Source organism: Phycodurus eques, chromosome 3 (genome assembly GCF_024500275.1).
Source record: "Phycodurus eques isolate BA_2022a chromosome 3, UOR_Pequ_1.1, whole genome shotgun sequence".
In the NCBI taxonomy this organism is placed as follows: Eukaryota; Metazoa; Chordata; class Actinopteri; order Syngnathiformes; family Syngnathidae; genus Phycodurus; species Phycodurus eques.
In genome coordinates, this window is record NC_084527.1 from 13,039,510 (window position 1) to 13,054,320 (window position 14,811).

General features: G+C 44.1%; 1 protein-coding gene across 3 annotated transcripts in view; it reads left to right on the top strand.

The window, feature by feature from the left end:
* Positions 1 to 14,811, top strand: part of LOC133400010 (atos homolog protein B) — a 38,627-nt gene that overhangs the window by 2,903 nt on the left and 20,913 nt on the right. Inside the window, exons 1-2 of one of the 3 annotated variants that reach the window (XM_061672129.1) lie at positions 12,096 to 12,277; positions 12,407 to 12,564. The exons of 1 other annotated variant lie outside the window; for it this stretch is intronic. The gene's annotated coding sequence lies outside the window, so the exon portion shown is untranslated. Of the gene's footprint in view, positions 1 to 12,095; positions 12,278 to 12,406; positions 12,565 to 14,811 lie in introns of those variants that run through there. One more of the 3 variants, XM_061672128.1, reaches the window with a different exon arrangement.

A 14,811-nucleotide genomic window follows, 5' to 3' on the forward strand; every position in this document is an offset into this window, starting at 1 on the left:
TCTGAGATTTGGGGTTTGAATCTCAGCTATAGCCTTGCTATGTTGAGCTTGCATGTTCTTTGGGCATGTGTGTTATTGAAAATAAATTGTCCATAGGTGTGAATGTGAGTTTGAGTGGTTGTCTATATGTTGCCTGCGATTGGCTGACGACCAGTCCAGGGTGTACACCACCACCTGCCCAAAATCAGCTGGGACAGGCTGCAGATTACTTGCGGCCCAAATGAGGACAAGGGCTATAAAAAACGGATGGATGGATGAACATACGCTATTTCCAAATTATACAACTTTTGGAGTATTTACTGAATCTACATCCATCCATACATTCATTTTCTGAGCCGCTTCTCCTCACTGGGGTCGCGGGCATGCTGTAGCTATATTATCATAATACAAAGAGGAAAAGAAAAAGAAAAGCTCCATTCATTTCCGCGACAGAGACTCTCCATGCTTCACTTTTTCAGCCACAGGTACATCCATCCATCGTCTGAGCCCCATATCCTCACTAGGGTCGCGGGTGTGCTGGAGCCTATCCCAGCTATCATCTGGCAGGAGGCAGGGTACACCCTGAACTGGTTGCCAGCCAATCGCAGGGCACATACAAACAAACAACCATTCACACTCACAGTCACATCTACGGGCAATTTAGAGTTGTCAATCAACCTACCATGCATGTTTTTGGGATGCGGGAGGAAACCGGAGTGCCCGGAGAAAACCCACGCAGGCACGGGGAGAACATGCAAACTCCACACAGGCGGGGCCGGGGATTGAACCCCGGTCCTCAGAACTGTGAGGCAGACGGTCTAACCAGTCGCCACTGAATCTACATTACCAGTAAAAGGTTTGGAGACCGTTTCTCATTTGATAACACTAGAATGTGTGCCCAAACCTTTGACTGGTGTATGTAAGTGGTTGTACAGTATTTTCTCTTTGTGCTCTGCTCAACATAGAGAAAGTGGCGTGGTAACGACTAGCTGTTGCTGGTTCCACACACACTACATGGAGCCATCAGGGTCTTGTTAGGCTGTTTGCGCATTACAGTGCATCATAAGCAATGTGAAGCTGATTACCAGGCAAGCCTGTTAGAGTCCTCTGCTTCTCTATGAAGAATATACAAGCAAACTCCTTGCCTGCAGTCAAGCTGCTGTACATTTATCCACGTGCAGGTCAGATGCAATCTTGAGTTGAGGGCCACTATTCATCCGGTTAACAGAACACAGTCTCAGCAATGAATGTAGAAATGCTAAATGTATCTGGCATTGGTATCTGCCTGTGCTTATTGTGTGTGTGTGGAAATCTATTAAACGCTCTGAGCTGATGGTTTGTTGTCAGCACTCCAGTGTGTCGCCACAGGATTTGATGTCAGAGATTACGCATGATTATGCGGGTTAGATGCAGTACTCAACACTGCTCTGGGGCTGCATTGATCCCCACAGAATGTGTATGAAAGAGTGACGTCTGCTCATTGTACTTTCACTATAATTACAGTTTTAATACCTCCAGACAATAAAGAGATATTGATCTATTATGGGGCATTGTAACATTGAGATAAGGCAATGTCTTGCCTGTGACCTTTTCCTTTCTATCAGTCAATATAATCAGTCTTTGTTAATCAATGGATTTGTCATGATTTCTGTCTCAAGCAGTAACTACACCTCTCTAATGCCACTTTTCCATTAATTGGCTTATATCTGCTCGCCTGTTTGCTGTCCACTTAAAAATAGGGCAATGGTTAACCAGAAAAAACATTGCGACGAACATCTCATACGTTTCATTTATTTTATTCAAGACGAGATTTTGGGCAGCAAACAAAAACGGGCTGCTGCAGGAAAATAGAGTATAATACTGCAATTTCCAGAGCGTTCAACAGGCAAAGATAACATTAGCATGATGACGGAGATGTTCCACCAGTGAGCGACCAGCATTGCTGTGTCACCAATATGGTCTTGACTTGGCTTGCTTGGGACCCCAGTGGACCAGGTACTAGAAATACAATGGAATGGTAATGGAAAAATGGGTAGAGCTGAGTTTTGGATATAGATACTGTACGTCCGTATTTGGACTCGAAAAAAATGCTCCGACACTATGACACTGATACCACGTTACCCCCCTGATATACCTTCTAAGCAGGTTGAGTAGGAGCCATGTAAGCCGTGTGGCAATACTTTGAAGTTAAACACAGATGACAACATTTTGTTAGCCGACTGTTCACCAAAATGGATTATGAACTCCACGTGGGTGGCAACCGAGGCAGCTACACTGCGCGTTGCGGCAGCAGGCCATTTGGCAAGGACCACGCCAGCTGCGCTCCCATCACGAAGCCACGGTGTAAAAGTATCAATTCAGTTGTCCTGTCACAGTTTGTTTCTATATTGTTATTCTCAAGATTAGTTCAGGGTGTACCCTGCCTCTCGCCCGAAAATAGCTGGGATAGGCTCCAGCACGCGCGACCCTAGTGAGGATAAGCGGTACAGAAAATGGATGGATAATACATACATATTCAAATATATTTTTATTTTGTTAATAAAATGACTCGAAACTCGAGGTGTAGGACTTGTGACATCCTTCAGTGTCTCATACTGAGTCACGGTGAAAAATAGCTGTATAGATTACAGACTAACAACGCCCAATCTTCTCAAATGTTTTTCGTCCTCCAATGTCACAGAATGCAGAATGTGTGCGTCGAGATGAAAATCTATGCATTATATACAACGTAGGTCACCATGGAGCTTGTCGAGTTTAGACCTGTTCACACTCTGTCCCTATCCCGCTCATCCTGTGTCTCCTCACTGTGTCCATTCCCCCATACCCTGCTTCTCAGATTTGCTATTATTCCGAGTCTTATTCATAGTCCTCCATCTAGACTGGATGTACTCTCACAGAACACCTATTGAAATCCATCCATTTTCTTTACCCCTTATCCTCACTGGGGTCGCGGGCTGCTGGAGCCTATCTCAGCTGTCTTTGGGTGGGTGGCGGGGTACACCCTGAACCAGTCGCCAGGAAATCGCAGGGCACATAGAAACAAACAACCATTCACAGCTACGGGCAATTTAGAGTCTTCAATCAACCTACCACGCATCTTTTTGGGATGTGGGAGGAAACCGGAGTGCCCGGAGGAAACCCACCCAGGCATGGGGAGAACATGCAAGCTCCACACAGGTGGGGCTGAGATTTGAACCCCGGTCCCCAGAACTGTGAGGCAGATGTGCTAACCAGTCGTCCACTGCTCCGGCCCTATTGAAATGTATTACATATATATCTTAATTTCAATAATATTTTTTAAACTACTCTTTTAATCTAACATGAAATGCTATGAAACAAATAGCATAGCTGATGGGCTGATGCCATGTTCTTTACATCTTTTTAGGGTCAACCCCATCCAGACACAGGTAATCAATTCCACACAATTCACATAATTAATAATGATCAATTGGTCAGTTAAACTATTTTAATACAGATCCTTTCCAGTGGAAGGGATTCCCAAATGTCACGTCACCCGAACGAGTTTAAAACCTACACTGGTGCATGTGTGTTTGTTTTCCACACTTAAAGCCAAAGTGAGTTGAGTGCTGCTCAGATGGCACGCACACAGCAAAAAAAAAAAAAAGAAAAGCACAGCCTTCGAGCTGTTTGTTTATCTTAGGGGAATATCTCGGGCCTTTATTTGTATGGTTGTCTTTTGCGGTGCATTAGTGTATTTTTGTACAAATGTTTGTATTTGTGTGGCACGGTGGACGTATTTGTGTGGCACGGTGCGGTGGACGACTGGTTAGCACATCCGCTTCACAGATCTGGGGACCGAGGTTCAAATCCCTGCCCCGCCTGTTTGGAGTTTGCATGTTCTCCCCGTGCCTGCGTGGGTTTTCTCCGGGTACTCCGGTTTCCTCCCACATCCTAAAGACATGCTGGGTAGGTTAATTGAATACTCTAAATTGGCCATAGGTGTGAATGTGAGTGCGAATGGTTGTTTGCTTCTATGTGCCCTGCGATTGGCTTGCAACCGGTTCAGGATGCACCCCGCCTCCCGCCCAAAGATAGCTGGGATAGGCTCCAGCAACCCCGCGAACCTAGTGAGGATGAGCGGAACGGTAGATGAATGAATGTTTGTATTTGTGTCCTTGGTCAGTCCATCCCAATTAGGATTCAGAAAGCAACTGAGCTGTTACATTGCTGTCTGAAATGCTGCTATGTATCAGTTCTTGGCAGATTCCATTTCATTTTTGGAATAGTACAACAAAGGCATCTGCACTTCTTAAAGTTGTTAAAATCTATTTGGAAATTTAGTGCTTTGAATAGCTTAATATATATTTTTTTCCTCCTCTTCTTTGTGTTAGCATGTCGAAGTATATAATAAAGTAAAACCAACAAATTCAACAAACATGTCTAGTTCCTTCGATTCAACCTTTGCACATTACCAACTTAACGTTGCATTCGGAAGAATGCACGATAGAGAGTAAGAGTATATTTAGCCAAGCATGGCATATTTAATAGCTGTTGCGCACATCAGCTTCATGGAGACAACAGCCATCAAATAATTCAAGCATCAGAGAACTCTCCTAACAGAAAGGAAGCAAACAGAAAAGGAACAAAGATGACACGGGCATGCGTACGATCGCATATAGCATGTGACCTAGCGCCTCACTGTGGCATAAGCATTATTGCACACCAATGCAGGTCATACAGTATCGTGTCTCTCAACAATGAAAATCATGTTCTTCTAGAACTGAGAGATGTCTGTTCTAGTTCATTCCAAAGCAAATGCTTGAACAGAAACGGACCTTCCTTTCCCGCCTCTTGTCCTAATCATCTCTGTTAAGTCAAAATTGAAAAGTCGAAGGAAAATTAGGTGTCAAGTCCAAGATTTAAGTATCAGTACTCTCTTTCTGTAGCAACATAAATCAAACTCCTTCCGAGGTCCATGGTATTTTCACACTTTAAGTACTTTACATTTTATCATGTCGTATGATGGCTTTGAGACATATTAGTCACGCAACCAGGTGTGCTCGGTAACGTGTCCACAGCTCATATTTGTAGCTCTAAAGTTCTGCCTTCGGGCTCAAAGCAAAGCTGCAACTTCCACAACACTAACTAAATCTTCTAACTGCTGCATAAGGACTGTGGGTTTGTTTTTGTGTGTTGCACTGATCTCAGGATTAACACTTGCATGGCCTCTCACTGCCCTTGATGCTAGCACCCCCCCCCCCCCCCCCCCCCCCCCTTCCGAATTGAGCCGCTGTGCCTTGAAAGAAACTATGAAGGGATCTGTATAGTGGTTTTATTCTCCAGTTCTCTAATGAATGATTCAACATGACAATTAACATTCTATAACAAACTTTCTGGTTAAAGTGACTCATTTCCTTTTGACCAGTCTACTCCACTAAGGAAACATCATTTTAAAGGATTTGTGGGAAGATTGCAATGAGATGCCCAAAGGGGATTGAGGAATGGCAGACACACGGTGAGACGGAAGAGCAACCCACAAACAAACGTTGGCAGTAGGCGAAGCAACAGAATTAAGGGCCTAAAAATGTGAGGGTGAAGAGAGGTAGAGAGAGGTGTACTTTTTTTCTGTCCTTCATGAATAGACAGCATATTTCTATGGAACATTCCATCCTCTGAGTTGGGCCGGCCTGTCACCAAAGATTCAGGGTGCCACACTCTTCCCCATCGCTGCATTTGTTCCCTTGAGTGTCTCACTAAATTTCTACCACTGCATATCAGTCATGTGGTTTTGTTTTTGTTCTCCAGTCCATTTTTTTTCTGCCTCATATTTCCTTTGTAACATGAGCAAATATTTGAACAATTTGTCTCCTGTGGGTGAAAGAATTTAACACAGGGGAACCTCTAAGGCTGAATACAATCTGTTCTAAGAAATTAAGGGATTTAATCTGTTTCAGGGTCAAACTGGGGGCATCATTTACTCCTATTCAGGCAATGGTGTAAATCAGTGGTTCTCAAACATTTTACACCAAGCACCACCTCAAAAAATACTTGGCTCTCCAAGTACCTCTTAGTCAAATATCCATGTTAGCTGGAAGGGCTGCCAGTGTTGATAAATTGTACCAAAATGTTTGAAAAGAAACAGTTCTAAAAGATTAAATGTGAATGTATTGTACTTTAAAGTTAAATACAACTGAACTGTACTCATCAAATGTAATGTCGATTTAAAAAAAAAAAAAAAAAACTCAAGGTGGTTTGAACATTTAATTCAGTGATTATTTCACACACCACCAGAGGGAGTCTGCATACTGCTTGTGGTGCCCGTACCACACTTTGAGAACCACTGGTTTTAACTAGTTTTACAAGTGTAAAAATAAGTTAATCATTTATTAGTTATCTCAATCCGATCACGTGATTGGAAATCCGGGCTGTTCGTATAATTTTCAGCCGATCTGTCTCCCCTGAAAAAGATCGGCTTCGTAGTGTGCTCTGTAGTGAGCTGCGCTTTTATCCCCAAAGCTTGTGTTTGAAACGGCCACAGGCTTCTCCAATCATCCACAGCTCATTTAGATAAAAGAGGTATAGAGTGAGATGTAGAAATTCTTTCTTACACGGCTGGCGGTCAGGGCAAGCCGAAAGATATACTATAAACTAAACTAGTCTGCGTAGTCGCATAGACCACTTGAAAGAACAGTTTACAGCCAAGTGGCATTGTCAGAATTCAAAGAGCGACAGGTTACCAAATGTGATGCACTTAGTCCTGTTCGGCTGTTAGGTCAAGCAGAATGGAGGATCTGTATCCCTTTTATGCCGGAACAGTTTTACTGTGTCACAGTGGAGTTTTTAAGCTGCTGCTGTGGTTTCTTGGTATTATAACGGATATTTATTGAGAATCAAGAGTCGATCAGTCGAACAGTCCAAAGTTTCTAGAGGGGAGTGAGAAAAGAAGACAAAAGACAAAGCACTAACTGTAAACAAGATGAGGAAAGTAAATCCTTGTATATTGAGAACAATGACACATTAGATATGAGTGTTGTAGGGGGCAGTAGTTCTTCACCCTACCCAAGCAATTCACATATTCAGGAATTATTTGTCGCAATAAGTGAGTGGCCCCACACCCAGCGAAAAAGTCCCAGGGGTGTGTGCCTGCGGACACATGCAAGTGAATTGACACCGTTTCGCATGCAGAATGACTGACAGAAGTGCCCTGTAATTGCTGTGCCTGCACCGCGGTGGCTGAGGACCTCACCCCATCAATCGAGAGGCGGGATCGGGCCCAGGGGTCCACCCGACAGCAGCCCGGCGGACGGGACATGTCCCACACCGAGGGACCCAGGGCGGTCCGCCGGCCCCACCGAGGCGCCTCGACAACCGGCCACTCTGAGGAGGCTGCAGGGACCAAATGCCAATCACCCACCCACCCAACCAACTCCCACCACCGCCCTGCCCCCCCCTCCCCCCCACCCCCAGGAGAGCAACCCGCAGGGCCCCCGCCCAGCCCGGGGCTGAGACTGTGTACCTTGTTTGTTGGAAAGGAGGGTGGACAGGGGGGCCCAACAAGGGAACGAAGACAGGGGGGGGGGGGCTACCCAGGGAGCACCCGTGGGGCATGAGAAGGGAGCCCCAACGCCAACCAGTCATCCAGCCCGGGGGGCCCGGCCTCAGGAGCACCTCCATGAAGCTAGTGAGAACCCACCTCCCCCCGTTACTATGACTGCCAGGTCCCCGACTGGCAGTCATTAAATGTGATGCACTTAAACCAATTCCATTTAAAAAGAAGTTAACAAACTGACTCGACTGAAGAAGTTAAAAAAATCAAGTGACTCGACTGTAATTATTGGTAAAATGATTCATTATTGCAGCTCGGTGAGCAAGGGTTAAGCACATCCGTCTCACAGTTCTGATGTTGGGGGTTAGAATCCATCTTTGGCCTTTCTCTGTGGAGTTTCCACTTTCTTGTGCTTGCATGTGTTTTCTCTAGGTACTCTGGCTTTTTCCCACATTCCAAATACATGCATGTTAGGTTCATTGAAGACTAAAATGCCTATAGGTGTGAATGTGAATGTTTTTCTATATGTGCCCCGCGACTGACTGCCAACCAGTTCAGAATGTACTGTCCTTTTACCAGAAGTCAGATGGGATGGGCTCCAGCTCACCCGTGACACAAATGAAGGCAAGCGGTTATAGAATAATGGAAGGATGGATGAGCCATTGTGTCACACTTTGATGATGAGTGACAGACAAGTTGACTTGCGTAAACCCCTAATATTTAAAAAAAAATATTTCAAACGAGTAAGAAGTTGACCACTATTAACAACAAGAACATAGTGGATGTGGCGACAAACGCACAGTCTGATAAACACACTTGTATTGGATCAAAATGGTGACTAATGTTAAACTGTGCGTCTGTTGCCTGTATATCTGTTTGTTTATAAAGGACAAACCCGCCGTATTCCAGGACAATCCAATCTATGCTAATATGACGTGGACCTGTGTGTACACTCAGCTGCTCAAACATGCTTTCCCACAGACACCTCAAATCACCCACATGCAAATATAAAGAAGACAGTGTGGCTGTGGGATACAACCTGGAATTTAGCTTTTGGTGATACCACTCAAAATAAATGTGTGCTGTAAAATGCATTGTGACATGACAATATGAATCCTGCAACATTATAACAATAACTCTGCTACTGTAGCGCTGACTAACTGCAATCAATAATTACACCTTATTTTATTGGAAGCAATTTTTCCTCAGTATTTCTAAGTAGTTGCATCATATTCATGATGCCAAATTACTGTAAAACCAAACCCATTGCATCACACAAATTACAAATCATCATTGCTTATAATTGTGGAAATGGTGAAACATTGCAGATTTCCTGTAGTCGACTGTTTGCCTTTTGCTGCTCCAAGATGCAAACACTCCCAACTTTTAAACTCATAAATAAGAACACAAGCTTTATACACTTAACACATGCACGGGATGTCCATGCCACTTTAAACATGTTAAGTGTGACAACAACCAACCCCCCCTCCCATTCTCTTCACATACAGACACGTTATACACACACTTTCCTCTCACACCCTTCCTCCACCTTTCTTCTCCCTCTCCTTGTTCGAACATGTCACTCGGAGTGAACAGTTTTCATGTTATAAATAAATGATAATTTGAAAGATTTCATAAAGCTCCCGCCCCCTAAATATTTTCATAAAGAAATGAAAACAAACAGTGACATGTGCCGTAGCCCTTCAATGCATGTTAGCAATGGAATGTCAGTGTTGTTTTCAATGCTTGCTGTCCCCTCGGCTGCACTCGGGCTGCCATTGAATGGGAGGGGCGGGCTTTATGGAGACGAAACGCCTCTTTTTGCCATATATGGATGGCAACAACATGGGGTCTTAAATGGAGAAAAATGTGAGGTGGTAGGTGGAAGTGGGGCAAGGCCGCAGAAATTCCCTGTTAAATTGTTTTTAAAAATGTTGCTATGGAAAGCAGCAATGCCCATTTCTAGTTCTACAACAGGCTTTCTATGCTTGATGGGGGCCAAAGATTTGATCCTTGTGAAACAAAGTAGCATAGTTTTCCCTCAAGGTTAGATGTCTTCCCACATAGCTGTTTAAGAACTACCCACTGCCTCAGTTAATCTCAATATAATATATAAAAAGAATCTGTGATTCTTTTTCTTGACCAAGCAGTATATTTACATGTGGCTAATGAAGCAGTGTGTGTTTAATGTACAGAAGTACATGAGGAGGACACAAGTCAACGGGGAGTAACGCAGTTGCGCGATGCTATCAATAGCTTGGTCTCACATGTCAGGACCAGCACAAGTCTGATAACAATCCCCAAGTTTGCTAAATAAAGATATAGCACAACCAATGAGGTGGGTGTGTTTGCAACAAAGCGAGACCAGCAGAATCGTGCGCTGCGTGTCTTCCTTGACAGCTTCGGGCATGTTTGTTGCGCACTTAATCTCCACCAACCGGCAACGCCACACTATTCAAAATAGTTCTTGCTTCATCAACACCATGCCCCTTATTAACACGTAGATGGCACAATGCACACGTTCCAAACACGCTGCTCCTGGTGCTCAGCTGATAAACTTTTCCACATTCTCTATCTGCACTCCTTGCCACAGATAAGACCTCAGCCAGTGCAGGCCGGAGGCGCTGCGCACCTCGCATGCTCCACACAGCATGTATGTGTATAGATAGCAACGGAGAGGAGGGGAGGGGATAATGCATTTGATATTTACATCTTGGAGGAGTTTTGCTCCTTTACGTTTTTGCAAACTTTCATGGACTGAGGAGGTTTGCAAAAAGATGCCCATTAATTAATAATTAATTTATGATTAACTCTACTACAATGTCATTTCTTGGGGGGGGGGGGGTGGGTCACTTTTGCAGGACAATGTGAACAGCGATACACAGTGTCACTGTTGTCTTGAGACGAAACACCACGCCAAACGAGTCTCCAGTTCCACAACAGTTTTTTTTTTTTAAACTTTCCATTTGACCACAAACACGGTCACGGGCTATTTACATTAGAGTTATTAACGGAAAAAAAAGAGTGCTATTTTGGGTGGTTGTGACAATCTTTTTTATACGGTTTACAACCGAGTACCGTTCCTACCACACCGTGACCTCAATTTGTATGTCACTAACCTATTCTAATGCTAGGGCTGTGTGATAGTCTGATATAAAAACATTTACCGTATGATATAACACTCTATCATTTACATCATTATTTGGATGTGTCGGGTATTGGGTGAGCTCTGTTGCTACACTAATACAGTGTCCGAGATGATAATAAAACAACAGTTGCCTTTCTATTATGTCATCCCTGTGCCTCACTCTCCAGGCATGACTGACCGATAGACACTCAATAGAAATGTTACAGGAATTAAGGATTAAGCGTGGTCTGATTGGTAATGCCTGGAGTGTGCGGCGAAGGGATGATTTGTTAAAGAGGCGACTGTTATGTTGCGCTGGTTGCTTGTGAGCTGAGTTCAACAAACAGTGTGCGGTGTGCATGTCCTCCAAGAGAGTGTTGTTGTTTTTTTGTGTGATGAGTGACTTCAGACGCTCTACACCTCGGGAGCTTCACTAACATATTATCACCAATGAATGAAGGTTAATGTAACTGCAGCAGCGCTATTAATTTGCGGTGATTACGTTACCTGCGAATACTAGTTTACGACACTGCAAGAGGAGCATCTATGTAAACAACATTGTAATTTACACTACATTACAATGTACTTTGAAAACTAGTTGTACGACCATATATAATGGTATCTTCCCACTGGATATTTGTTTTTATTATATTTTTGTTGTATATTTAATGCTTATGTGCTGTATAAAATGTATAAATAAATGGAGAAATGATAAGAGGTTTGGTACTAATGTAAAATACTTCAAGGAAAATACTATCTCGGGATATATATCATTATAGGGAAAAATTACTGCTATCAAATCTGCCCCTTTCGCACAGCACCAGGTGACGAATTAGTAAAGTCATAATTATAGTAAATATTTGTATAAAAACACATCTTGGTTCTAAATCTGATAAAATCTCATTAAAAACGATAACAAAAGAGAAGTTGTTTACCTTTATTCCTGTGGTTGACTTGCAGACTAGATGTGGCGCAAGCTCATAGCTCGCAATTCGGAACTACAAAATAGCAGTTGTTTTGTTTCTTATCGCCAAATACTTGCCTTCTTGCATACATATCACAGCATGTTCATTTGTTTTGGCAGCTCAGTACTGTATATGAATAGGGATCATTTTGACAACATTGTCATCGCTATACAGTAAATAAAACTTTTTATAAAGGCAAAGTAAAACATTTGTACTTGTTCTGTACATCTCAGCCAGAGCCTCCACTGCACCTGAATCTGTCCCTTGCAAACATTTAAAACAAACACACTCACTTTGTTAAGAGTGCTACTTTTCTACTACAGCATAAGAAGCCAAGCAGGAGCAGGTTTGCAGGGCTTTGGGTGCCCACACCTGCCCGCCCCTCTTTTTCAGTCCTTTCCATGGCCTATCAGGATCCTGACGAGTACAGCTGGCCCCTCTTTTCTCTAGCCAATCAGCTGATAGCATAACCCCCCTACTTCCCTACCCTGTATGTCCTCTCTGCTCTGCTGAGTGAGCAAAGAAGGCCTCGCTCTACTAACAGCTGAGGGGAAGGAAGAAAACAGTAAAAGAGTACGAGGGAGGGTGCGATTTTGAGCGAAGCTTTTAAAGGAGGTGCTGAAGGCAGTATGCAAGGAAGAGATGTGGGGGTGAGGACGAGAGAACCAAGCATGTGAGGGGGCTTTTGTGCTCGAGATGGTGAGGAGAGGCGTGAATGAGAGAGGAAGAAAGAGGGAAAGGGGGGAGCTAGAGAGTGAGAGGCATGGATGGGTGGGGGGCTGAGAGTTGTTGATGGCTTTTTGAGTTGCGCATGTGTGTGTGACTCAGGGAGGAAAACCGAGGCTCAAAACAAGAAAGCAAGGCAACTCTAAACTCTTCTGGAGGAAGTAACAAAAAGGGACAAGGCAGCCTGACCCGGTGCACTTCGAAGACACCCTCGCCGACTACACAGAGGAAGCAGACGAGAACCTTCGCCGGAGTCGAGGGTGAGTGTCACAAGTTCTCCCGCTGTTAACATTGCTCAACTGACTATGTTAATTGCTGTCATGTCATCAAGCCCGGCTTGGTCGACTGGTCCCAAAATGGCCACATGACAGAAAGACAAACAGGGAGGGTGAGACGGAGAGGAACCCTGTGTCAAACAGCCTCCTCAGCAACAGTGCCCTCACTGAGCCAGCTTAGTTTAGATGGCAGTGACTCCCCTGCCTGGCTATTGTTTGTAAGTGTGAGTCACCGTGTCACCCAGAGGTTCAGAAGTTTCAATCAACTCTTCTCTTTGTCACGTTCTGCCTTGCTTCCTGTCTGTTTTTCACCCATGAACACACACCCACACACACACACACACAGACACACGCAAACACCCACCCACACACATACACATACAGAGTCTGCTGTCATTCCACCCCCTTGTCTATGAGGTGACATCAGATTCCAAACTCCTGCAATCTAATCATCAGGTTGATGGCTAAGCTCAGAGCACAGTCTCAGCTCGTGTTGTGTTTCACTTATGCAATGTGTTTGACAAGTTAAAGGGCTCGGCACGAATCGGTTGGAGCAAAGCTGATGAGACGAGAAATTTGGGTGGACGGCTGCTAACTTACATACTGATGCAATCACACCCCTTCTCGGTGAAACAGTGGAACACCAAAAAGAGTATAACATGTTGTGGACTATGACAGGATCGAGAACACTGGTAAATGTATGTAACACCTGTTGGGTCTTGTGTCCTACAAATGTGTTTAGGATGTGGAACAAACCTGCAAAAAAAGCCTTATGTTTATCATTTAGCCTAGCATACAGCTTTACACAAAAGCGAGAGATCTTAGTAACTTCTACAAACTTTATTTATTTATTTTAAATTATTTTTTTAGGAAGTTAGAACAGGGGTCAGCAACATGGTGCCTGTGGGCACCAGGTCGCCCCAAAGACCACATGAGTAGCCCATGGCCTGTTCTAAGAATAGCTCACCAATGATCGGATGTTGTGATTTCCTAGGAACATTGTATAAGTGATCATTTGAAGATGTTGTGAACACTTGCAGAGGTTGATAAAAATCATGTTGCATATTGACAATTATCTGTATCCTACCTTGTTCAGTCATTGCTGATAATGATCGTGATAAATCATTAACATGATCAGTGTCTTCACATAGTTGCATATCATTAATTGTTAATAACAAAACTCAAAAAGTAGACCTCAGTTTCAAAAAGGGTGGTGACCCTCAAGCTATAAGGTGAGGTAGCTCACATTTTCATTGTCGTTTGCTCAATCGAAGGCTTGTGCAAAAATGTCATTCCTAATGTTCACAAAACACATTGATGGTGAGGGCACCAGCCAAGGAAGAAACAATTTTAGTGCATATGGCTAGAGAAATAAAAACATTTCTTTGTCCACACTGGTACCTTGAGATACGAGTTTCCCATAAACGCACTCCTAAACCATTCAGTGATCATGCTTGTAACTCAAAACACTTGTATCTACTTTCCAATTGAAATAAATGGAAATGCCATTACTCCATATAATATACAGTTGGTATGGAAAGTATTCAGACCCCTTTTAGTTTTTCACTCGTTATATTGCAGCCATTTGCTAAAATTATTTGTAAATTTTTTCCCTCATTAATGTACACATAGCAACCCATATTGACATAAAAAAATTGAGTTGTTGAAATCTTTGCAGATTTATTACAAAAGAAAAACTGGACACTCTGGAGTTGCCCACGGTGAGAGGCGCCGAGCAAGTGTGGGTATACTTATTGCTTTATGGTCGTGTCATCGGACTTGGGGCCGCATGTCTTGGACACTCTGGTGAAGAGATGGGCGCAGCTGTCAACTGATTACCACCTGGTGGTGAGTTTGCTCCGATGGTGGGGGGAAGATGCCAGTCCGACGTGGCAGGCCCAAACGTATTGTGAGGGTCTGCTGGGAACATCTGGCAGAATCCCCTGTCAGAAGGAGTTTCAACTCCCACCTCTGGCAGAACCTCACCCACGTCCTGGGGGAGGTGGGGGACATTGAGTCCGAGTGGACCATGTTCCGCGCCTCTATTGCCGAGGGGCCGACCCGAGCTGTGGCCGCAAGGTAGTCTGTGCCTGTCGTGGCGGCAATCCCCGAACCCGTTGGTGGACACCAGTGGTGAGGGATGCCGTCAAGCTGAAGGAGTCCTATCGGGCCTTTTTGGCCTGTGGGACTCCTGAGGCAGCTGATGGGTACCGACTGGCCAACCAGAATGTG